Source organism: Orycteropus afer, unplaced genomic scaffold (assembly GCF_000298275.1).
Source record: "Orycteropus afer afer isolate SDZICR_OR568_19922 unplaced genomic scaffold, OryAfe1.0 scaffold00102, whole genome shotgun sequence".
Lineage (NCBI taxonomy): Eukaryota > Metazoa > Chordata > Mammalia > Tubulidentata > Orycteropodidae > Orycteropus > Orycteropus afer.
In genome coordinates, this window is record NW_006921689.1 from 3,057,821 (window position 1) to 3,082,375 (window position 24,555).

Genomic DNA, 24,555 nt, shown 5'->3' on the forward strand with positions numbered 1-24,555 from the left:
TAAGGCATTTGACTGCTAACCAGAAGGCTGGCAGTTCAAACCCACCAGCCACTCTTCGGAAGGCAGATTGGGCAGTCTACTTCCATAGTGATACCACCTTGGAAACCTAAGGAAGGGTAGCTATGCGTCAGATCTGACTCAATTGCAGTGTTGTTATTGTTGTTGTTATATGCTGTTGAGTTGGACTCGACTCATAGCGATCCCTCCTTGGGTTTCTGAGGCAGTATCACTACAGAAGTAGATTTCCCAACCTTCCTTCTGAGGAGTGGCTGGTGGGTTTGAACCCTCACCCTTCTGGTTAGCAGTCAAGTGCCTTAGGCACTATGCTACCAGAGTGACCATTAGTATGGAGTCATCTATTTGTCTTTTCAATTCCATTAAAATCTGATTGATCTATTTTGGGACTCTTTCATTTGGTATTTATTAGAATTATGTTCTCTTCTTTATTTGATCCTTTAATCATTATATAATGTCCTTCTTGTCTCTTATGGGTGTTTTTCTTAAAATCTATTTTATCAGATAATAATATTGTCACTCCTGCCCTTTCTAGTTTGCCATTTGGTGGTTATATCTTCTCCAAACCTTTGATTTTTATCTATTTTTTTCTTTGTGTCTAAGGTGTGTCTCTTGTAGACAGCATAGTATGTTGCTGGCTCTTGTTTTCTTATCCAGTCTGCAACTCTCCTTCTCTTGAGTGATGCATTTAATCCATTGACATCCAGTGTAATTATTGACAAGTATGAATTTACTGATGTATATATTGTTATGTGTTTTCATGGTGTTGCTGATTTCTTGGTTACATATAATGTTCTGTGCTGAACTCATTTTGTTTGTGAGGCATGTTATCATCTCCTTCATTGTTATTGTTTCACTATTTGCTAAATATTTGAGCTTATCCTCTTTTTTATTTTGTTGGAAGGTTTATTATTATTGTTTGAAGTTACCCTGTGATTTATTATTTTCTTCCAATGTTTAAAACAGTCTCTTCTATCTTGCAGTTCTCTTGACTTCCTCACCACTTAGAAATTCTGTAACTACACTATTTATTCCCTCTCTTTGGTTTGTAATTGTCTTCATTTACCAATCAATATCTCTAGTTCCCTGTCTATAGGCTTTGGATACTTCTATAACTGGATTGTTTTCTGGGTTATGTCATCATGTGTGTTAATCATCAACTGTTGTTTGCTGTCTTTTGAAAGGATTCCTTTAGCATTTCTTGTAAGATTGATCTGGTTTTAACAAATTCCCTTAATTTTTGCTTATCTGGAAATCTCCTAATTTCACCCTCATATTTGAGGACAATTTTGCTGGGCATATCTAGTTGGGAATTTTTTTCTTTCAGGGTTTTATGTATATCATCCCATTGCCTTCACTGTGTGGTTTTTGCCAAGAAATCAGAGCTTAGTCTTATTGCTTGCCCTTTGAAGGTAACTATTCATTTTTCCTGTGCTGCTTTCAGGATTCTTTCTTTGTCTTTGGTTTTGGTGAGTTTGATGATGATGTCTTGGTGATTTTCTTTTGGGGTCTATTTTTTTTGTGGTTCATTGAATTTCTTGAGTGCATATGTTCTCATGTTTTGTCATATTAAGGAAATTCTCTTCCAACAAATCTTTGACAATTTTCCCTGTGGTTTTATCTGTCTCTTCCTGTTCTGGAATTCCAATACACATAGATTATTCCTCTTGATGTTATCCCACATGAATCTTAGGTTTCTTTGTTTTGCTTTGACCTTTTCTTTCTGACTGAGCCCTTAATGAAATATTATTGAGGTTCTCCAATCTCTTTTAGTTTGTCTTCCAATGATTCATTTCTACTTTACTCATTCAACATGTTATCTATTTCTGAAATCTTAGTATTAGTCTTCTGGATTTCTGTTTGTACATTTTGTATTGTTTCTAATTTTTTATTTTGTCAATTTGCTCTTGTTTTGTTTTCCTAAATTTCTCTAGAGTTTTGCTTGTGTTTTCCTTAATGTTGTCAGTGTTTTCCTTGATATTGTCTGTGTTTTATTTGATCTGTCTCTCAGTCTGTTGAAGGTACCTAAATATAATTCTTTTGAATTCCTTTTCAGAGAATTCTTATGTTGTTCTTCCTCAGGGATGTTTTCTGGGTTTGTATGCTGATCCCTCATTTCTACTACTTTATCTTGCTTTTTTTGTATGTGGACTGTGATGGTCTGTTGGTTGTGTCTGACACATTGTAGTACTATTTCATTGATGTTTAATTTATTGTTGTATGTTGTTGTGATTCACTCAAGTTTTTATTTTTAATTTTCTTTTGAAATATCTCTTTGAGCAGGGTATTGTACACCTTTATTTGCTAGTTGTTAGCACTTAGACACTTACCACTTATCTCCTGATGGGTGTGATAAAGAATGGGTGTGTGTGCACAGGTCTTTGTTATCTTCTCATAAAGAGCAGTTGTGTGAGAGTTACACTGGTATTGGGCCATCTATCATTGGCCAGTTGGTTCAAAAGTAAATGGTGGCCCCCACTCCATGGGTAGGAGTGCAGGAGGTACATGTATTGTTGGGCTGTGTAGCAACAGTTGCTGTCCTGCACTCTGTTAGACAAAAACAAAACAAAACAAAAAATTAAATAAACAAATACAAGAGAACAAAAAACTCAAACTGCATAAACAAACAAGAATAATCACATTAAAAAAAAAGAAATGCAATAAAGGAGAAAAAAAAACTAAAAATATATTTCAAAAGTTTAAAAGGAAGATAATAAGAAAAAGAGAGGAAAAAAAAAAAAAAGGCCACAGTATATGTGGAGGAAGGAATGAGACAAAGGAGCAACAGTAAAAGTACAGTAAAGAAAAAAATGGGAAAATTGCAATAGGAAAAACAAGGGGTGAGATGAACCAAAAGATAGAAAAAAAGAATGGAACCAAGAAAATGGAAAAGAAAAAAGGGGTAAAAAATTAAAAAAAAATGAGAACCTGGTATGGAAAAGAGAAAGGAAAAAGAAGAAGAAGGAGGAGAAGGAGGAGGAAGAGGAAGAAGATGAGAAGGAGGAGAAGAAAGGAGAAAGACAACAAGAATAAATCAAAACAAAATAAAACTGTGGGGGGTAAGACATGGCACCCAGGCTCTTTCAGGGCAGAGACCAGGATGGAATTACTGCTGGTCAAGAAGGTGGGTGAAGGCAGGGGATGGCCAAACTCCTGTTCACCAAGAGGGTGTGGGCAACAAGAGCAACAAGTGTAATATCACAGTTTCTCCTCGTCAGCCTCCAGTGTGGTTGTTTGTGCTGTCCTTGGGAAGTGGAGCTCACTTTTTTGTCATTGTCCAGGTAAGAACTCCATTCACATACATCCAAAGTGGCCATGCCCCCTGCCTGTAAGCATTCAAAATGGCTGCACCCTCAGGAGAGCTGCTGGTAGTCCACAGGACTGTTTGTCTCCTTGCCTGCTATTTTACTTTCTGATTGTCAGGCACCAGTGCAGTCCTTGCCCATGCAGTCCTTGGTAAGCAGAACTACTTCATAGGTGGCTATTAGGGAATATTTAAAATAGCTGCTCTCCCAGGACAGCAGGTAGTCCATTGCTCCATTTGTCTCCTCACACACTGTTTCATTAATATTCTTCTGCTAGTGGTTATTTAATCCACTTCTTTATCCTACAAAGCTCAGGGTTCCAATATCATCTTCTGTATTTGTTTCAATTGGTTTCTCCTTGCTTTGTTGCAGAGGGTCTGTGTAGCATGTCTACCTATTCTGTCATCTTGCCAAAACTCTCCTGTTCATTTCTTCATGCATGGTACTCTTAATGTCATCCTACAACTCTTCTGGTCTTTGATCATTGGTTTTCAATGCATCAAATCTATTTTCAGTTGGTCTCAGAACTTGGGATATATTCAAGGCTGAACATATTTTTGCTAATATGGACTTACTTTAATTTTCTTCAGCTTTAACTTGAACTTGCATATAAGCAATTGTGGTCTGTTCCACAATCAGGTCCTGGCTTTGTTTTGACTGATGATATTGAGTGTTTCCATTGCCTCCTTCCTCAGATGTAGTCAATGTGATTTCTGTGTATTCTATTTGGTGAGGTCCATGTGTGTAGCCACCATTTATGTTGTTGAAAAAAGGTTTTTCCAATGAATAAATTGTTGATCTTGCAAAATTCTATTATGCTATCTCCAGTATCATTTCTATCACCATGGACATATTTCCCAACTACGAATGATACTTCCTTGTTTCCAACATTCTCATTCCAATAGCCAATAATTGTCAATACTTCTTGAGTGTTTGTTTGCTCATTTTCAGACTGCAGAAGTTGGTTAAAAACACACACACACAAAAAAAAAAACCCTTCAATTTCTTTATCTTTGTCTTTAGTGGGAGCTCCTGTTGTGTAGTGCCTAAAACATTTGACTGCTAACCAGAAGTCTGGCAGTTCAAACCTACCAGCCACTCCTCGGAAGGAAGACTGGGCAATCTACTTCCAGATCTACTTCCATAGTGATACCACCTTGGAAACCCTAGAAGGGGTTGCTTTGAGTCAGAAACTACTCGATGGCAGTAAGTTTGTCTTTAGTAGTGGGTGTATAAACTTCAATAATAATATTAACTATTATTATTGAATAATAATAGTCTTCCTTGTAGTTATAGGGGTATGATCCTATCACTGACAGCATTGTACTTCAGGATAGATCTTGAGATGTTCTTTGTGAAGATGAAGCAACACCATCCCTCTTCAATTTATCATTCCTGGCATAGTAGAACATATGATTGTCTGATTCAACATTACCAATACTATTCCATTTCCACTCACTAATACCTAGGATACTGATCTTTATCTGTTCCATTTCATTTTTGACAACTTCCAATTTTCCTAGATTCACACTTGTACATTCCATGCTACAATTATTAATGAATGTCTGCAGCCATTTCTTCCCATTTTGAGTCATGCCCATCAGCAAATGAACGTCCTGAAAACTTTACTCCATCCACATCATTAAGATTGACTCATTTCTGGGGAGGCAGCTCTTCCTCAGTTATATTTTGAGTGCTTTCCAACCTGAAGGGCTCATCTTTGGGCAGTAAATCAAAGTTTCATGGCTATTTAAAAAGTTTTCCAGTAATGTATCAGACAGTGTTTCACTGCTGTTCATAATGTTTTTCAGTGGCCAGATTTTTAATAAGTGCATGGCCCCATCCTTTTTTCCCAGTCTTTCTTCATCTGAAAGCTCCACTGAAACTTGTACCATGAGTGACCCTGCTGGCATTTGAAATACTGATGACATAACTTCCAGCCTCACAGCATCATGAAAGCCATCATAGTATAACAAATTGACAGACTAGTGGTGGAGAGACAAAATATAGCTGTATAAATAAATTAAAATATGAAGTGATAAATATTAAGGTTCAAGTTATTGTATTAAATTTTAAGTTCTATGAGTTCAGAAGAGAGATTTTGCTGCATTGGTGGGACCTTGAAAAATGGGATCAAACTGGGTAAAAAAGGGAAGACAAGCAAGGCATATCAGGTAGATAAAACATCATGAGGAAAAAGCTCCTTATAGGCAGGCAAGGGATTTTACAATTGGTTCAAAGAACATTTCTTGAAACAGATTAAGTATACTATAACAGCTGGTGAGAAGTGAATTAGATGGGGTACTTAGATGATGAGATCAATCTACCTCTTCTGGATAGAGTATTCTGGAAGAATGAGAAATAAAGTAGAAAAACTCCAGGAAAATGAGCCACAGTTGTGTGAGAAAATGTTGTAAAAAATTCTACAAAACTCTTGTTCCACTATAAAACAGCCAAGAAGATTGGACTGACCTGTGTACAGAGGTTATAGTAATGTGAGTTTCTATGGTGCTAAAGAGGCAAAGAAGTGTGCCTATAGGTGTTGGCCTTGTAGGCATTTAGATAACATTATCTATTTAGAACATATTCCCCAGAAGCACAGTCTACTTTCTCAGGTTTAAAAGAAAGATTCTTTCTAACAGTGAATAGGGAGCTCTGGTAACGTAGTGCCTAAGGCATTTTACTGCTAACAAGAAGGCTGATGGTTCAAACACACCAGCCACTCCTCCGAAGGTTGGGCAATCTACTTCCATAGTGATACCACATTGGAAACTCAAGGAGGGGTTGTTATGAGTCAGTCCGACTCGATGGCACATAACAACATCAACAACAGTGAATAATGAAATAAGGGAAGTTTTTTGTGTATAAATCAAAGATGTTGTTTTTGGGTCTATCTGTAATTTGTTTCAGACAAAAACTGGAAATCCATGGCCAAATTCATTCAAAAAGCAAGCTGGAACATTTAGAAAAGTCATAGCACAAAAGCCCCAGTTGATTTTCTATTTCTTCTCCAAGGATTTGCTTAGATATATTGTGATTAATACCATAAGATAATTCAGAATTTGCTAAAGAGGATTGATTAAATAGTACATTGTTTTCAATGAAAATACACCTAACTAAAAGGACAGCACAAGATGGTGGCATTAAACTTGTAAAGACACTTCAAAGGGAAGAACAAAAGTTTTATTTGGTATAGTAAATTAAAAAACAACAATGGATATTTTCTGTTAGAAGTTTTCCAGCTTTCTCAATTAGGGATCTATGACTGTTACTAACCGATAGTTATTTCTGGCTTAGTGGAACCAATGTTCTGTACACACAAAATATATTAATCTGAAGATCCCAAAGTTCTTTGCACTGAGCATTTCAACAATGAAATCTATCAAACATTGTGTAGAGTTAAATTTCTATTTGTCCTTGCTATAAAAGCATTGAAAGCTCAAGGAGCTTGTTAAAAGTCACATGAAGGATATTTGTTTTAATTTGGATTAGAAGAAATACAACTTCACAGAAAATTCTAAGTATGAAGCTGAAGGTTGTGGTCAAATCCTGGACAATTACTTTAGGTGTATTAGGTTTAGAAGGAATCCTGGTGGCACAAGGGTTAAAGTACGGGAGTGCTAACTGGAAAGTCAATAGTTTAAACCTACTAGCCTCCCTGAGAGAGAAAGATGGAGCAGTCTGTTTGTGTAAAGATGACAGCTTTGGAAATGCTATTGGGCAATTTTACTCTGTCTCATAGGGTCACTATGAGTCAGAATTGACTTGAAGCACAAAGGGTTTGGTTTTTGGCATACTAGCTTTTTTAAAATTTTTTTGTATATTCAACTTTGCTCAAATTTGGATTTTTTTGGGGGAATATTTCTTTAAATATTTTTACTGTCTACTCCATTCTCCCCAACTTCATTTCAGACTCCATTTATACATATATGAGGCACTTGGTGTTCTGTCACAGTGCAGTAATTATATTAAGTTTTTTTTCAGTCTTTCTTCCCTTTGTTTTAATTTTAGATAATTTCTGTTGCTATGTCTTCCAATTCACTAATTTCAGACATTGTAATTTCAGCTCTAAAAGGTCAATTTGGGTCTTTTTTTTGATTCCATGTCCCAATTTAATATATATATATATATATATGGAGCTCTAGTGGCACAGTGGCTAAGGCATTCTGCTGATAACCAAAAGGTTAGTGGTTTGGACACACCAGCTTCTCTGTGGGAGGAAGAAGAGGTGTTCTGCTTCTGTGAAAAGATTTACAGCCTTGAAAAATCCTATGGGGCAGTTCTACTTTGACTTATAGGCTCATCATGAGTAAGAATCAACTCAGTGGCAGGGATTTTTTTTTTTTTTTGCATTTAATATATTCAGCCTTTTTTTTCAATGCATTTTATTGAAATATAATTTATGTATAGTGACTTACACAAAACTAAAGTAAAACTAAAATGGTTCATTTTTTTTTTTTTTCTTTTTTGCAATATTCCTTCCCCTCCCCTCCCACCCCTGGTAACCAACAAAGTTTCCTTCCGTATATAAACCTTTCCTTGACTTTTTACAATAATGAACTAATACTATATTTATCCTTCTGTGATTGACTTATTTCACTCAGCATAATATCCTCCAAGTTCATCTATGTTATGCAGTGTTTTGCAGATTCTACATTATTCTTTAGTGTTGCATAGTATTCCATAGTACACACATAGTGTGTGTGTTCCATAGTTTGGTTATCCATTCTTCTGTGGATGGGCACATAGATTGTTTCCATCTTTTGGCTATTGTAATAGTACTGCGATGAACATTGGTGTGTATATATCTGTACTGTCCTGGGTTTCACTACTTTAGGATATATACCTAATAATGGGATTGCTGGGTCAAATGGTATTTCTAATTCCAGTTTTTGACGAATTGCCATACTATTTTCCACAGTGGTTGTATCATTCAACAGTCCCACCAGCTGTGTATGAGAGTACCAATCTCTCCGCATCCTTGCCAGCATTTGTTATTTTCTGTCTTGTTGAACCTTGCCGTTAGTGCTGGGGTGAGATGATACCTCATTGTTGTTTTGATTTCCATCTCTCTAATGGCTAATGATCGTGAGCATTTCTTCATGTATTTGCTGGCCGCCTGAATATCCTCTTTGGTGAAGTGTCTATTCATGTCTTCTGGCCATTTTTTAATTGGATTGTTAATCTTTTTGTTGTTGAAGTGTTGGAGTTTTCTATAAATTTTAGAAATAAGTCCTTTGTCAGGTATGTAATTATCAATAAGTATAAATTTGTTGCTGTCATTTTGTTGTGTGCCTTTTCGTGGTGTTGATTTCTTTTGTTCCATATAGTTTTCTGTGCTGAGCTTGTTTTGTTTTTGAATCATGTTATCACTTCCTTTGTTGCTTTTTTTTTTAGTATTTTCTAAATATTTGTGCTGGTCCTCTTTTTTATTTTGATGTGAAGGTTTATCATTTTTCTTTGAGGTTACCCTGTGATTTATAATTTTCTTTGAGGTTACCCTGTGATTTATAATTTTCTTACCAACTTTACAACAGTCCATTCTATATTGTCTTGACTTCCCTACCATTTAAAAGTTCTGTAACTACACAGTTTTTTTTTTTTTTTTTTTAACCTCTTTTTGGTTTGTGGTTCTCTTCATTTACCAGTAATTGATATCTCTGGTTTCTTGTTTATAACCTTTTAGGCTTATTTACTTTGGATAAATCTATAAAACTAGGTTGGTTTCTGGGTTATGTCATCCTGTGTGTTAATGGTCAACTGTTGTTTGCTAGTGTTGGTTCTCTGTCCAAAAGACTCCCTTTAGCATCTCTTGTAAGTTTGGTCTGGTTTAAACAAATTCCCTTAATTTCTGCTTATGTCCTAATTTCACCATCATATTTGAGGGACAATTTTGCTGGGTACATAATTCTTGGTTGGAAATTTTTCTCTTTCAGTGTTTTATATATACCAGCCCACTGTCTTCTTACTTGTGTGATTTCTGCCAAGAAATCTAAGCTTAGTCTTATTGGTTGCCCCTTTTAGGGAACTTTTCGTTTTTCCCGTGCTGCTTTCAGGATTCTTTTTTTTTTTTTTTTTGTCTTTGGTTTTGGTGACTTTGATGATGATATGTCTTGGTGATTTTCTTTTGGGCTCTATCCTCTTTGGGGTTCATTGGACTTCTTGAATGGATATATTCTCATCTTTCATCATACCAGGAAAATTCTCTGCCAACAAATCTTTGACAATTTTCTCTGTGGTTTTATTTGACTCTTTCTGTTCTGGAAATCCAATTATGTGTAGGTTATTCCTTTCGATGATATACTACATGAATCTTAGGTTTTCTTTATTTTGTTTTGATCTTTTTTCTGATTGATCCCTTTCCAAAGAAGTATTGAAGTATTTGCCTTCAATCTCACTAATTCTGCATTCCATTGATTCACTTCTACTCCTTTGCCCTTTCAATGTTATCTATTTCTGAAAATTTAGTGTTAATCCTCTGGAATTCTGTCTGTAGATTTTGTATTATTTATAATTTTTCATTTATTTTGTCATTTTCTTCTTGTATTGTCTTTTAAATTTGTTCTAGGGTTTTCTCTGTGTTTCCCTCAATTTTGTCAATGTTTTCTGTCTCTCACTTCATTGAAGATAGCTAAATATAATTCTTTTGAATTCCTTATCAGGGAGTTCCAATGCTGCATCATTCTCAGGGATGTGTGTTGGATCTGTATCCTGGTCCTTTGTTTCTCCTGCTTTATCTTGCTTCTTTGTGTGGACTATCACAGTCTGCTCTGCTGTTTCCAACACGTAGTGACATTTTTGCATTTATATTTAATTGGTGATTGTATTTTGGAGTAATTTTTGTTACTCCACATTTTTTTGTTTTCTTTGGATGTTATCTATGTAAGTAGGGTACTGTGCTGTGCTCCTTTATTTGTTAGTTGGCAGCACTTATACACTCACCACCTGTCTCCTTTCCCATTGTCAGCCTTCCATGTCCTTGCAGTCCTTGACAAATGGAGCCTATTCTTAGGTCTCCCTTTCATTCAGGTTTTTCCACTAGTTGGTGGCTAATCCACTTCTGTATAGTTGCTTTCAAAGCTCAGGGCTCCAAGATTATCTTCTGTATCTCTGTCAATTGGTTCTCTTTTCTTTGAAGAGGGTCTGTGTAGCTTGTCTGCCTAGTCTGCCATCTTGCACAAAGTCTGGGCTTTTTTTTTTTTTTTTTTTTAATAACCTTTTGATTATATGGAATGGATATAGAATACAGGTATAATTTTTTTTTTTAATGTACTTTTCTAATAATTCTAACACCTATATGTCAATTTCAGGTAGTTTTGTTTGCTGATTTTTCTTCTAGTATTATTTGTCTTTTCTAGCTTCTTTGAATATCTGGCAATTTTTGATTGGATACAATACATTCTAAATTTTGTGTATTGGATAGTTTTGTGCTTCTATAAATACTCTTGAGTTATGTTCTGGGTCACAGTTACTTGGAAAGAGTTTCATCCTTTCTGTTTCTGCTTTTAAGCTTTTTTATGTGGTAGCAAAGCAGCATTTAAACCAGGGCTAATATTGACCCACTACTAAGCCAACCACTTTTTAATACTCTAGCTAATGTCTCGAGAATTATGAGATAAAGTCCATATTCTATTTGGTGGGGAACTGTAATTATTGTTCACTCTGTGTGAATTCTGAGGATTTTTCTGACTTCACCTTTCAAGCCAATATTTTTTTCCTCCCAACTCCAAGTAGTTTTCTCAAATGCAAAGTCTCTTAAGTTTAGAATTGACCTTAAAGATCTCACCACCTCCTTTGCACCCATAAATACTATGAGAAGAAAACAGATTGTAGAGCATGGGTTCCCAAATGTTCATTATTTCCCACACTTAGTTGCTTATGACTATTACTTGGGATTCCTAATTAAAAATATAGATTTCTGCCTTTGATTCAGTGGAGACTTGAGAATATGTATTTGGAATGAGTCCAAATGATTTTGATGCTGATAGTTTATTGAAAAACAATAATCTCATGATTCTTTTTCTCTTTTGATTCCTACAGCTGTTCATATCAAAGGTTGGCACAAATTGTATTCCCCCCCCATAAAAATATTTATGGAAATCTTAACTCCTAGGAAGGTTGGACAGTCTACTTATATAGTGATACTGCCTTGGCAACCCAAGGAGGGGTGGCAATGAGCCGGGGCTAACTAGATGGAACGTAACAACAACAACAACATGTTTGTGGATGTAATCCCACTTGGGAATAGGATTTTCTTTGTTATGTTAATTTGTTGATGTTGTTGTTGTTATGTGCCTTCGAGTTGGACCAGACTCATAGCGACCCCTCCTTGGGTTTCCGAGGCAGTATCACTACGGAAGTAGATTGCCCCATCTTCCTTCTGAGGAGTGGCTGGTGGATTTGAACCACCAGCCTTCTGGTTAGCAGTCAAGTGCCTTAGCCACTATGCTACCAGAGCTCCCGTTATGTTAATTAGCCCTTATCAAAGTACAATATGTCTTAAGCCTGATTATTTTTAAGATATTAAAAGAGCCTATTAGGCACAGACAGAAAAAGCACAAATAGGAGAACAAATAGATGCCATGTGGAGACTGCCAGAGAACTGAGGAATACTGGAGTTACCGAAGCTGAAGTTAGAAGTATCTTCCTCAGAGCCCACAGAGAGAGAGAGAGAGCCTCCCCCTAGGGCCAGTGCCCTGAATTCAGACTTCTACCCTTCTGAGCTGTGAGAAAATAAACTTCTGTTCTGTGAAACCACCCACTGGGGTATTTCTCTTATAGCAGCAGTAATAAACTAAGATAATAGATTAGTTCATATACGTGTTATGCTCAATAAGAAATAGTTAAAATATTTTTTCAGTCCTCTAACCCCTTCTGCTTGCTACTCCATTATTGTTGTTGTTGTTATGTGTCATTGAGTTGGATCTGACTCATAAGGACCCCTCCTTGGGTTTCTGAGGTGGTATCACTACAGAAGTAGATTGCCCAACCTTCCTTCTGAGGACTGGCTGGTGGGTTTGAACCACCAGCCTTCTGATTAGCAGTCAAGTGCCTTAGACACTACAGTATCTTAATGCTGATCATGTAGGATTAAAATGAGAAAAATGAAAGCATTAGAAAAATATATGTCTTTTAAAAGTTAAATTCATTTAACAGGACAAATAGAGATAAACAGATTAAGATGCTATTACCAAAACTTGTGCAAATCCCTTTAAAAAATGCATCCTTGTTGTACTCAGTAATGACAGTTTTCTTTCGTTCACACACAATGTTCTTCAAAGTATATTTGTTATATTCCTTGCCTTATGTCGTCTTCTTCCCATTATGTCTCACTGAATCTATTCTATGTTTTCACTTTTCAGGGAAACTGCTCTTGCTGAAGTCACTTGAAAAGAAAATTGATCAGTCTTCTCTAAATTGACTTTTCTTGCATTTAACATTATTGAACAGGACTTAAAATTATCCTTCTCCTTGCTTGGAGTCTCAAACCATATCCTCTTCCTAGTCTATCATACTTCATTGGTCCTTTATGCAGTAACATCCTTTCTATGTTGCATTACCCAGTGTCCTATTCCTGAACCTCTTGTTAGTCTGATCCATTTATTTTTATCCATGATTACCAGCAATTTTTCTAGAGAAGACAACTTTCATGAGTTGCATACTGAACATTTCTATCTAGTTGTGTCAAAGTTTCTCAAATCTCATCAAATGCAAATTCATTATCCCTTCACCTCTATGAAGGGATAATTCTTTGACACCTCCATTGCTTATTTTGGTGAATAATAATGAATCTAGTTACCTATTTCAGAAAACACTAGAACTTTTCTTACTATGAGCCTATTGTCCATTCAAATCATAGTATCTATGTGTTTATTTTGAATTGGACAATGTAGTAAAAATTCTAAATTCTCTCCAATCAACTACCTGGTCATTTATCTTAATTTTTTTTTTCCACTATGAAAATAACATGAAAGATGCTGGAAAATTTAATCACATATAGCTCAAATCATACTTGTGAAAAATTATTATTCTGACTCATAACGACCCTCCTTGGTTTTTCTAAGGCACTATCTCTATGGAAATAGATTGCCCAGTCTTCCTTCTGAAGAGTGGCTAGTGGGTTTGAACCACTAGTGGGTTAGCAGTCAAATGCCTTAGACACTACGCCACCAGAGCTCCTATAAATAATTACAGACTTATAAATATATTACTTGAGAAAAAATGTAATTCATTTGGAATTGTACAATCACCACATATATTTTTTAACAGGACATAGGTACCTTTTCACATCCAAACATTGATTTCCTCAATGAATTGTTTTCTTTCCACCTTGTTTATAGATTTTGACAGAAAATTTCTCGGTTTCAGAAATACATATATACTAGTTTTGTTTGACTAAAATTCTAGCTTCACTGTACATTAAAACAGAGACTTGACACATAAAGTTTTGTCAGGCTTTCTGGGATTGAATTTACAGTTAACTTTGATGTCTTATATTGTGCTTTTCTTTACCAATTTTTTTTTTTTTTTTTGGTCAGTTTCTGTGTCTTCTGCCTTGTTATATACCAAACAAAAGTACTAAATCCTGATACATCTGACTATGTCCTCAACTCCACTGCCCTATTAAACTTATTTGTCCTTCAAATGGAGAGAAAAAGCATATTGTTACAAATATCAAACTAAACCTATGTTTAGAGGAAAAGAAAGCATAAAACACTATGCATTTTTTTTTTTTTTAATTTTTAAAGTAATTTAGTGCCATTGTTTTGGTTACTTAGTGTCATTCTGACAGGAATATACCACAAATGGGATGGCCTTAACAAACAGGACTTTATTCTTACAATTTAGAGGCTTTCAGTCCAAATTCAAAAGCCAGGCTCCAGGGGCTGTGCAAAAACCCTTCCACCTTGGGATTCAGCTCCCAGCCCGCTGGAGCTGGAGGCATCTCTTCGTTCAGACAGCTACTGGCTACTGAGGGTAACAAGCCCAAAGTTGACAAATAAAATGGCACAGTCCTGATGTTACAAAAATACATGGCAGACCATTAATTTAAGTTCATTGTAAGTCCCAGCGTTGGCAGATCACGGCAGGCTGCTGAACAATGACATGGCTACATGCAGGGTCCAAGCGTGCCATAAGCTAGAGACTATCCCCAAGCTTTCTCCTTATATACAGGAGGCAGACCACATCCCCAAGGCAGCTATTCCACTGCTTGTGGTAGATCACACCATGGAGTTGATTGCCAGTCTCATCATGGGGAATAACTACCACCAGCTGCCAAGCCACTCAACCAGTCCCAGCCACGTTGACATACAAATTTAACTACCACAATTCTACCCCTTGTCAACTTAGCACCTGTACAGATCTCCTCAATGGGTGGCTCAAGTCCCCTAGTTCCTCTAAATGGCGATCTCACCCTCTTGGCCTGGTGGGCCCCGTTCCTGGACCTCTCAGGCATGACAGCCCCACCCCCTCACTCTTGGGGAGCAGCTATGGGTCCATCCCACTGGCTCACATGAATGAGTATCCCCACACTCCAGAACCAAGCTGGTGAAGGCCTGGCTTTTTGAAACCTAGGGGACAGTGATCATTCCACCCTCAAAGGCCATGGTCCTACCCTTTGAGGCTGAGGCAGCTCTGTTTCAGTTTCCTTGGTCTCTCTGCTTCTGCTGATTAATGCCAAAGGCAACCCACTCCACAGAAAATCTTTCTGCCCCAACAGCATCCAGCTTTCTTGCTCCGTAGGCCAGCCACCCTACTACTACTCCATTTCATGCCGGTCTTTTCTACCAATTAATGCCTAAAGGCAACCCACTCCATAGGAAGCTGCCTATCCAAAGGAATCCAGCTTTCTCCTGGGTGGGCTGGTAAGGCTTTCACTATCTCATGCTGGTTCTCTCGGTTCTGCTGCTGTCATCTCTCATGTCAGTCTCTGGGCTCTGCTCCTGCTGTCTCTCATGCTGTATGCCAGGGTCTCTCTGCCAGGGTCTCAGGTCAAGGATGCACTTCACTCCTGTTTCCACATTTTAGGTATCTGTCAGAGCAGCACCTTACTCTCTCGGTACCATATTCTGTTGGGGTTACCTAGTGCTGCTCTGACAGAAATATACACCACAAATGGAATGGCCTTAACAAACAGGAGTTTATTCTTATGATTTAGAGGCTTTTAAGTCCAAGTTCAAAGTGCCAGGCTCCAGGGGCTGTGTGGAAGCCCCTTGACTTTGGGATTCAGCTCTGCCTCTTGCTCCCAGCCCACTGGAGCTAGAGGTAACTCTCCACTCAGACAGTAACTAGCTGCTGAGGCTAACAAGCCCAAGGTTGGCAAATAAAATGGCACAGTCCTGATTTTACCAAACCACATGGCAGACCATTAATTTAAGTCCATTGTAAGTCTCAAGGTCAGCAGAGCATGGCAGGCTGCTGAACAATGACATGGCTACATGCAGGGTCCAAGCGTGCCATAAGCTAGAGACTATCCCCAAGGCTTCTCCTTATATACAGGAAGCAGACCACATCCCCAAGGCAGCTACTCAGCTGCTTGTTCTACATTCCACCATGGAGTTGATTGCCAGTCTCACCATGGAGAATAACTACCACCAGCTGCCCAGCCACTCAACCAGGCCAGCCAAGTTGACATACAAATTTAACTACCACAGCCATGAATCCCAGAAGTGTTTTAACCAATTGTTGAGTTTTGTTCAGAAATGGAAACACACATATAGTGAATGAAGATTATGTGTCTTAAAGGAAGAAGGACATTTTAAACAACTTCTCACATGAAAATCTTCAACAGAAAAAGTAGATGCTTATGGTGCTATACAGTCTGTTGATAGTAAGTTATGGCCTGTTGAAGGTCAATGTTCCTCCTCTGAGAAAGATTTGGAGAAGGAATCAAATGTGTTCCATCTTTATTCATGGAATAAAACTATTCAATATTGTCTTAATGTACTTTTCTTTTTCATAGCCTTAAACTTGAATAAATATTCATTTTTCATCTGCTCAGGTAATAGGAATATATAATAATTTAATGAATTTCAAGCATGGTGTTTTTAAGTAATACAAACATAAGATTAAGCATAAAGGTTTTTTTTTATTTTTTTATTTTATGAAAACTAAAGTTTCAAGACTGCATGAATTAAAACAAAAGAAAGCAAAACAAAATACTAGTGTATAATGATCAGCAATAGATCAGTGCCAAGCACTGATCCTTTTCTGAGAGGCTTACAGTGGTAGCTGGACAGCATCTAGTTCTTCTGGTCCCATGGTCATATAGGTTGAGTTTTGCGTGGTCAACTACTCTTCTGGACTAATTGTTTCCATTTGCCTTTAGTTTTCTTCATTATTCTTTGCTCTATATGAAGAGAGACCAATAGTTGCATCTAGATGGCTGCTTGCAAGCTTCTAAGATTCTAGTCACTATTCACCAGAGTAGGATATAGAACAATGTTTTTGTGTAGTATGTTATGCCAACTGAGCTTGATATTCCTGCAATCATGGTCCCGAGCCCACAAGTTCAACAACTCACTCCATCTATGAATTCAGTCACAGCTGTGATTGGCATTTCTTGGGGAAATATATCTCACAATGCAGAGAACATTCCAAAATCCTACTGCCATCAAGTTTATTCTGACTCATAGCAAATTGGATTCAGTTTCTAAGCCAGTAAATCTTTACAGAAGTAGACTGTCTTATCTTCCTTCTGTGGAACTACTGCTGGATTTGAACTGCCAACCTTCTAGTTACCAGTCAAATGCCTTAGGCACTACAGAGAACATTAGAAGACTGCAAAAGGAAGGTGGCAGCAGCATTGTCTGGCCTCCTCTAACTTCATAAGGGGGAGAAGTAGTCACTATTAACATCAGCAGTCCAAGGCTGATTCCTATGAGTCAAAGGTCAGACATGCTGCCACCTTCCAATATTTTACCAATTCTGACATCAGTCGTCCCTCCCATAGCCCTCACTACTTCTCTGCTAAATTTGATAATTCCTTGTAATGACCACAGAGAACTCAGAGATAATATTCACTATCATGGAGTTATTTTAAGGAAGCAACAGGTTACAATTCAATTTCAACAAGACTCAGCATACAATTATTTGATCAGGATAGCCTCTCCTTGGCCATGCACACACCCATGCACATCCCCAGCCTCTTGACCTGACCTCTGTCCTGCTCGGGAAAATGCTACAAAGCTCTTTAATTACTGCTGTTAGGTTCAACCCACTCTACCAGCAAGCCTCTTGCCCAAAGTCATCAGCTTTCTTGTTCTGTGGGCCAGGAAACCCACCACTCTGTCTCATGCTGATCTGTTGGTTCTGCTATCTCTGCTCCTGGCATCTATCTGCTGTCTCTCTGCCATATATCTGCCATCTCAGCAAAATGTTACAGCTCTATCTCTATCTCCCGAGTTGAGGGGATCCAGCATAGAGATCTCAGGTTTTTATTCCCCCATTGGATGGTGAGGTACAGACAATAAAGTTAAACACTTTTGCATATACAATACTGCAGTGATAGCAAACATTAATCTATGGGTAAATAGATGGATAAACAAGCTAACTGATCATATATGTTTAGGCAAAAGGGAATATAGCTGCATCCATATATAAGGTTAGTAGATGATATTTCTATATACATATCTGTATATGCTATAAGAATATCCATACACCTAGAACTAACAGGAGGCAAAGCCATGATAACTTCTTAGGCACAGTCAACCACCCTGATGGAGTGAATTGTTGGACCTGTGGTCTCAGGATTATGATCGTGGGGATATCAAGCTCAATTGGCATAATATACTATACAAAATCATTGTTTTATATCCTACTCTGGTGAGTAGTGACTGGGATCTTAAAAGCTTGCAAGCAGCCCTCTAGATGTAACGATTGGTCTCTCTTCATCTAGAGCAATGAATAATGAATAAAACCAAAGACAAATGGAAATAATTAGTCCAAAGGAGTAGTGAACAATGCAAACCTCAACCTATATGACTATGAGACCAGAAGAACTAGATGCTGTCCAGCTACCATGGTAAGCCTCTCAGAAAAGGATCAGTATAGGAGATCCTGGGTAGAATGGGAGAACAATGTGGAATAAAACCTAAAATCATAAAAAAGATCAGTTTTACTGGTTTGGTAGAGTCTGGTGAGACCTCTGAGACTATGGCCCCTAGTTACCCTTCAGGCCTGGAATTGAACTCACTCCTGTGGCTTCCAGCCAAACAGTAGACAGCCATAGAGGGTAAACATTTACACAAGATAGCTATACTCCTTAGAACAATCAATATGGGAGAACAGAAGGGCAGTATTTTCATAGGGAGATAGGTCAGAAGGCAGGAATGGACACAGAGAAGAGATAACTACAGGGAGAAAGTGGAAAGACAGTTGTTACTTATGAGGATTGAAGTCAATGTCAGGAAACAAAATGTGAATGAACTGCTGTATGGAAAATGAATTTTCTCTGTAAACTTTCACCCAAATCACAATAAAAATTTTAAAAATAATGATAATAATTAAAGCTTTGGAAACCCAATGATAGTTGCTATTAGTGGAATTGACTTGCAGGCAGTGAGTTTGGTTTTTTGGTTTGGTATGCAAGAGTAGATTTCATGCTTATATTGTGTAATTCTCATAATCTTCACAATTATCTATGTCTAACTGGTTTCCTTGTGAGAGCTGGACAATGAATAAAGACGACTGAAGAAGAGTTGATGCCTTTGAGTTGCGCGTTGGCAAAGAATGGTGAAAGTACCGAGGGCTGCTAAAAGAACTGACAAATATGTCCTGGAATAAGTGCAGCTGGAATGCTCCTTCGGAGTGAGAATGGCCAGACTTTGTCTCAACTACTTTGGTCATGTCATCACAAAGAACCATTCTCTAGAAAAGGATGTCATCATTCTTGGTAAAGTGAAGAGTCAATGAAAGAGGGGAAGGCCCTAAACAAGATGGATTGACATGGTGGCTGCAGTGACGGGTTCAGGTATAGTAGGGATCGTGAGGCTGGCACAGGACTGGGCAGTGTTTTGTTCTGTCGTACACAGGGTCTCTACGAGTCGGCGATAACTCAATGGCAAATAACAACAACAACAACAACAACAATAAGTGAGAATTACTTGCAGTTACTCTTGTTCATAAACAATAGTTCACAGTATAGAATTCTTGGGTCAGCCTTTTATCCCCTTCACTTTCTATATTTTTAATAATAAAATTTTAGTTTTAGAATAATGTCAGATTTACAGAAAAACTTGCAAAAATAGTAGTTTCCATTAACCCATACCCAGTTTCTCCTATTAATGTATTATATTAGTATGGCACATTTGTCAAAATTAATGAACCAATACTAATGCATGAAGATTAACTAAAGCCCACACTTTATTAAGATTTCTTTATTTCTTACTTAATGTTCTTTTTCTATTCCAGGATTCCATCTAGGATAATAAAATACAGTTAGTCATCATGTCTCCATAGGCTCCTCAACTTTCCTTTTTTTTTTTTTTTTTTTGTTAACTTCAAACGTTTTGAAGAGTATTGCTCAGATATGTTATAGAATATTTCTTAGTGAGGATTTTTCTGATGTTTTGCATGAGATTTTGGAAGGAAGAAAACAGAGGTAAACATGACATCTCATTACATCATATCAAGAGTCTACATTATCAACATGATTTGCCACTGTTGATGTTGACCTTGATCACGTGGCTGAGGTAGTGTTTGTCATATTTCTCCACTGTAAAGTTATTCTTTTATATTCCTTTTCCATGTTGTACTTTTGGCAAGGTAGTTGCTGTAATAGGAATCTTCCAAAAAGGACTATAGGTTATGCTATACGTTCATGATGTTGGGATACTTACATATGTCATTTGGAATTCTTCTGTATAGATTTTTCTTGGTTTGTCCTGAGACCTCCATTCTTCAGTCTCAAAACAATTACTTTTAGTTTGTCTAGATTTTTTTTTTTAATATATTATGTTGATATATGAAAGGTCTCATATAAATTATAAATGTTTTGTTTGAAACCAAGCATATTTAAAGGTATTTGTTGGATAGGAGATACTGGAATACTACTATCTTAGTTATCTAGTGCTACTATAACAGAGATACCACAGTGAAAGGCATTGACAAACACATTTATTTTCTCACAGTTTAGGAGGTTAGAAGTCTGAGTTCAGAGCCCTGGTTCTAAGGAAAGTTTTCTCTCTTTGGCTACAGACAAAGGTTCCTGTCTCTCTCCTATTTTTTAAATTGTAATTTGGGTACAGATTTACAAAGCTGATTCATTTTACACTCAGAATCTTATAGATATTTTGTTTCATGGAACTGATTACAATCCCCAGAATGGAATAGCTCCTCTTCCCTGTGTCCTTCTTACCTATTCTTCCCTGTCTGTCTAGCTTCCCACTTATGCAAATGCTGCCCTCTGATCTCTCACATTTGACTGTTCCAGGGAGTACATCTCCCTAGTGTAGTTGTTCAGACTGTAGGCCTGTTTGGCTGAGAGCTAACTCACAGGAGATAGTCCAATTCCAGGCCAAAGAGTAACTTGGGGCCTTCATCTCAGGGATTTCTCACTCTTTATCTAACCAGTAACTCCTGTTATTTTTATATTTTTAATTTTGTACCACATATTCTCTCTCACTCTATTCAGGATCTTCAATTCTGATCCCTTTCCAAGTGATTGTCATTGATAACCAGGCACCATCTAGTTTTTCTGGTCTCAGCATAGTGTAGTCTGGGTTTCCTCTGGTTTCTTAGTCCTTTGGACTAATTGTTTCCATATATCTTTGATTTTCTTCACTCTTTCCTTTGGGCAAGAGGAGACCAGTAGTTGCATCTTAAATGGCCATTCATAGCTTTTATGACCCAAGTAGCTACTCATCAAAGTAGGATGTAGAACAACATTTTTGTGTACTATATTGTTCCAGTTGACTTTGATATCACCTGCAAACATGGTCCTGAGGCTGCAGGCCCAGGAACTCACTCCCTAAAGGTACTTGGTTGTGTCTAAGAAGTTATCCTAATTTTGTCCCTTGTTAGCTATATAATGTGTGTGTGTGTGTGAAGATATATATATCGATATCTATATATCTATATCTATATATCTATATGTTTTTGCGCATACAAACATACATGTAAGAATATTATCTGCCAAACCTATTTATGATCATGGGTATATTCCTATTTGCCTACTCACACCTGTCTTCTTTCCTGTCTGCCTATATATCTACCTGTAGACTAGTGTTATCACTGCAGTATTATGTATATGATACTACACCCTTTTTTTTTTGTTACTGTTGTTTTAAGGATGTGAGTGCTGAATTCTAAGATCTTTATAAGTTGGAGCTAAGACTAGAATTTCTGTACTTGTAATTTTTAATACTTGATTTGCAGTAAGGTTATTGGCAGACCATTAAAGATTCACAATCCAACAGATTTATATATATACATATACATGTATACATAAAATACATTTTTATTTGAAGTTGTTCCAGACATGCTTTCCATGTCCTTCAATTTAAAATATCCACTGGAGGGAGAGTTCAAGATGGAGTCGCACCAGTGAGCAGCATGCTTTATCCCTCTGGCATCTAAGGTCTTGGAAAACTAGCCACAACAGTTCTGGCATCTAAGGTCTTGGAAAACTAGCCACAACAGTTTGAATTAGGAATTGTGGTGCTCTGAACAGATCACAGAATCAGAGTGCATCAAACAAGGAAGAGTAGAATTAGAGGAAAGGCACAGGGAGATTATTTAGGAAAGAGCTACTGGAGGAGGACGGAAGGGCACCCGAGAGAGGCATTGGAAATGCTTTTGGAGCATTCACTGTGTGCCGGGTTAGGGTGCCTACCTGAGATCACCGAGCCAAGAGGGAGGATGCCTTATAACAGCTTACGAGTGACCACTCTAATATTCCTGTGGGCAGCAGCATAGACCTGCCTCCAGCAGCTCATCTTGATTTTTTGGAGGTAATTTGGGTCTTCTGGGTGCTGGCGGCAGGCACAGACACCTCCGCTGAGATTTGGAGGAAAACTTACTGCTGTGACAGAAAGGGTAGCTCCCTCCCCTACCAGTGGGTCACAGAGTAGACTGGGGTCAGACTGGGAGACATCGTGCTTTTCTTTGTCACAGAGATCAGGACTGCAAGTCACTAGCAGGTACTCCCCTGAACCTAACACATCTGAAACTGCATGCATCTTTGGCCCTGCAGCTGGGCGGTATCACAGAAAAACTCCAGAGCTGGCCATTAGTGGTCTGGCGGGATTAGGTCAGCACGGCAGGCAGAAGGAATAGAGAGAAGAAACTGCACTCCTAGGATTTTTGCCTTGGAGCCCTTCTTTGGTACTGTGGGGCCGCAGAGACAGGATCTTTGAGTGTGCCTGAAATTGGTGGAAATTTGCGACGCTTTATCAATAAGAATCTTTCCTGAGGTTGGGCTGCAGTCTTGCAAATAAATACAACATCAAAAATAGCCTGCTCAAAGCCCTAGAAACTGACCCTAGCAACACCAAGCTTTCCTTCTTCTGCTCCCACCTTCTCCATCAATATCTTCACTCACTCAACAGAAGAAAACATATTCAGCCAATTACCATAAAACCTCCTGCTTCGAGCTCTAAACCCTCTTTACGACAAACAGAAGCACATATCCACATTACACACAGTGATTCTACCACCACAAAGAAAACAGCAGAGTGACCCCACACACTTGAATCAATAAAATAAAACACACCAGCTTCACCTTTTCAAAATATTAAACCATAAAACCAAGACAAAAGAAATCAACACGTAACCAGCAGCTAGTGACAACATAAAGAGATAGCACTCTATCAGATTCCAGGGACTTAAGAAGAGGTTTTGCTTTCCAGTAACCCCAACAACTCTCTGGACATGCACTGCATGACTGAAAAGGTCCTAGTCTACACCTTCTTTTTTTTTTTTTTTTTTTTTTTTTTTTTTTTCGGGGGTAACCCCCCCCCTTGTTGGATTTTTTTTTTTTGTTTTGTTTTGTTTTGTTCTGTTTTTGCTTTTATTTTCTTTTGTATTGTTGGTTTGTATCTTTGTTTGTTTTCTTTATTCATTATTCTCCTTCTCTAACTTTTTACTCTCAGTGACCTATTCCCAGATATTGCAGATTTATCTGTTTTCTTCTTCTTTTCCCCCCTTTTTCTTTTTTTGGGTTACTGGTCCTGTGTGATTTCAGGGTGTATTTTTTGTCCATGTACTTATAGTGTTTTTGATGGTTATTCAATTGTAATTTTTGCCTAACTGACTGGGAGACAGCAACAGTCCTTATAAGATACAAGTTCACAGAAACAACAGACCATCACAGTTCACACAAAGAAGCAAGATAAAGTGGTAGAAACAAGAGAACAGGATACAGACCCAGAACACATCCTTGAGGAGGAAGCAGCATTGGAGCTCTCTGATAAGGAATTCAAAAGAATTATATTTAGGTGTCTTCAAAGGATTGAGAGACAGACCAAAGAAAACAGAAAAAAACTTAGAAGAATTTTGGAAGAAAATACAAGAACAAAATGATAAAATAAATGAAAAATTAGAAATGATTCTAAATCTACAGATAGAAATCCAGAAGATTAATACTAAATTATTAGAAATAGACAACACAATGGAAGGGCAAAGAGGTAGAATTGATGTAATGGAAGACTGAATTAATGAGATTGAAGACAAACACTTCTTTGGAAAGAGATCAGTGAGAAAAAAATCAAAACAAAATGAAGAAAGCCTAAGGTTCATGTGGGATATCATCAAAAGAAATAATCTACATGTTGTTGGAATTCCAGAACAGGAAGAGAACAATAAAACCACTGAGAAAATCACCCAAGATTTGCTGGAGGAGAACTTCCATGGTATGATGAAAGAGGAGAACATATCCATTCAGGAAGTCCAACAAACCCCAAACAGAATAGACCCAAAAAGAAAATCACTGAGACATATCATCATCAAACTCACCAAAACCAAGGACAAAGACATAATCCTGAGAGCAGCATGGGAAAAACAAAAAGTTACATACAAAAGTCAGCCAGTAAGAATAAGCTCTGACTTCTCAGGAGAGACCATGCAAGTGAGAAGACAATGGATGGTATATATAAAATCCTGAAAGAGAAAAATTTTCAACCAAGAATTATGTACCTGACAAAATTGTCCCTCAAATATGATGGTGAAATTAGGAGATTTCCAGATAAGCAGAAACTAAGGGAATTTGTTAAAACCAAACCAACCTTACAAGAGA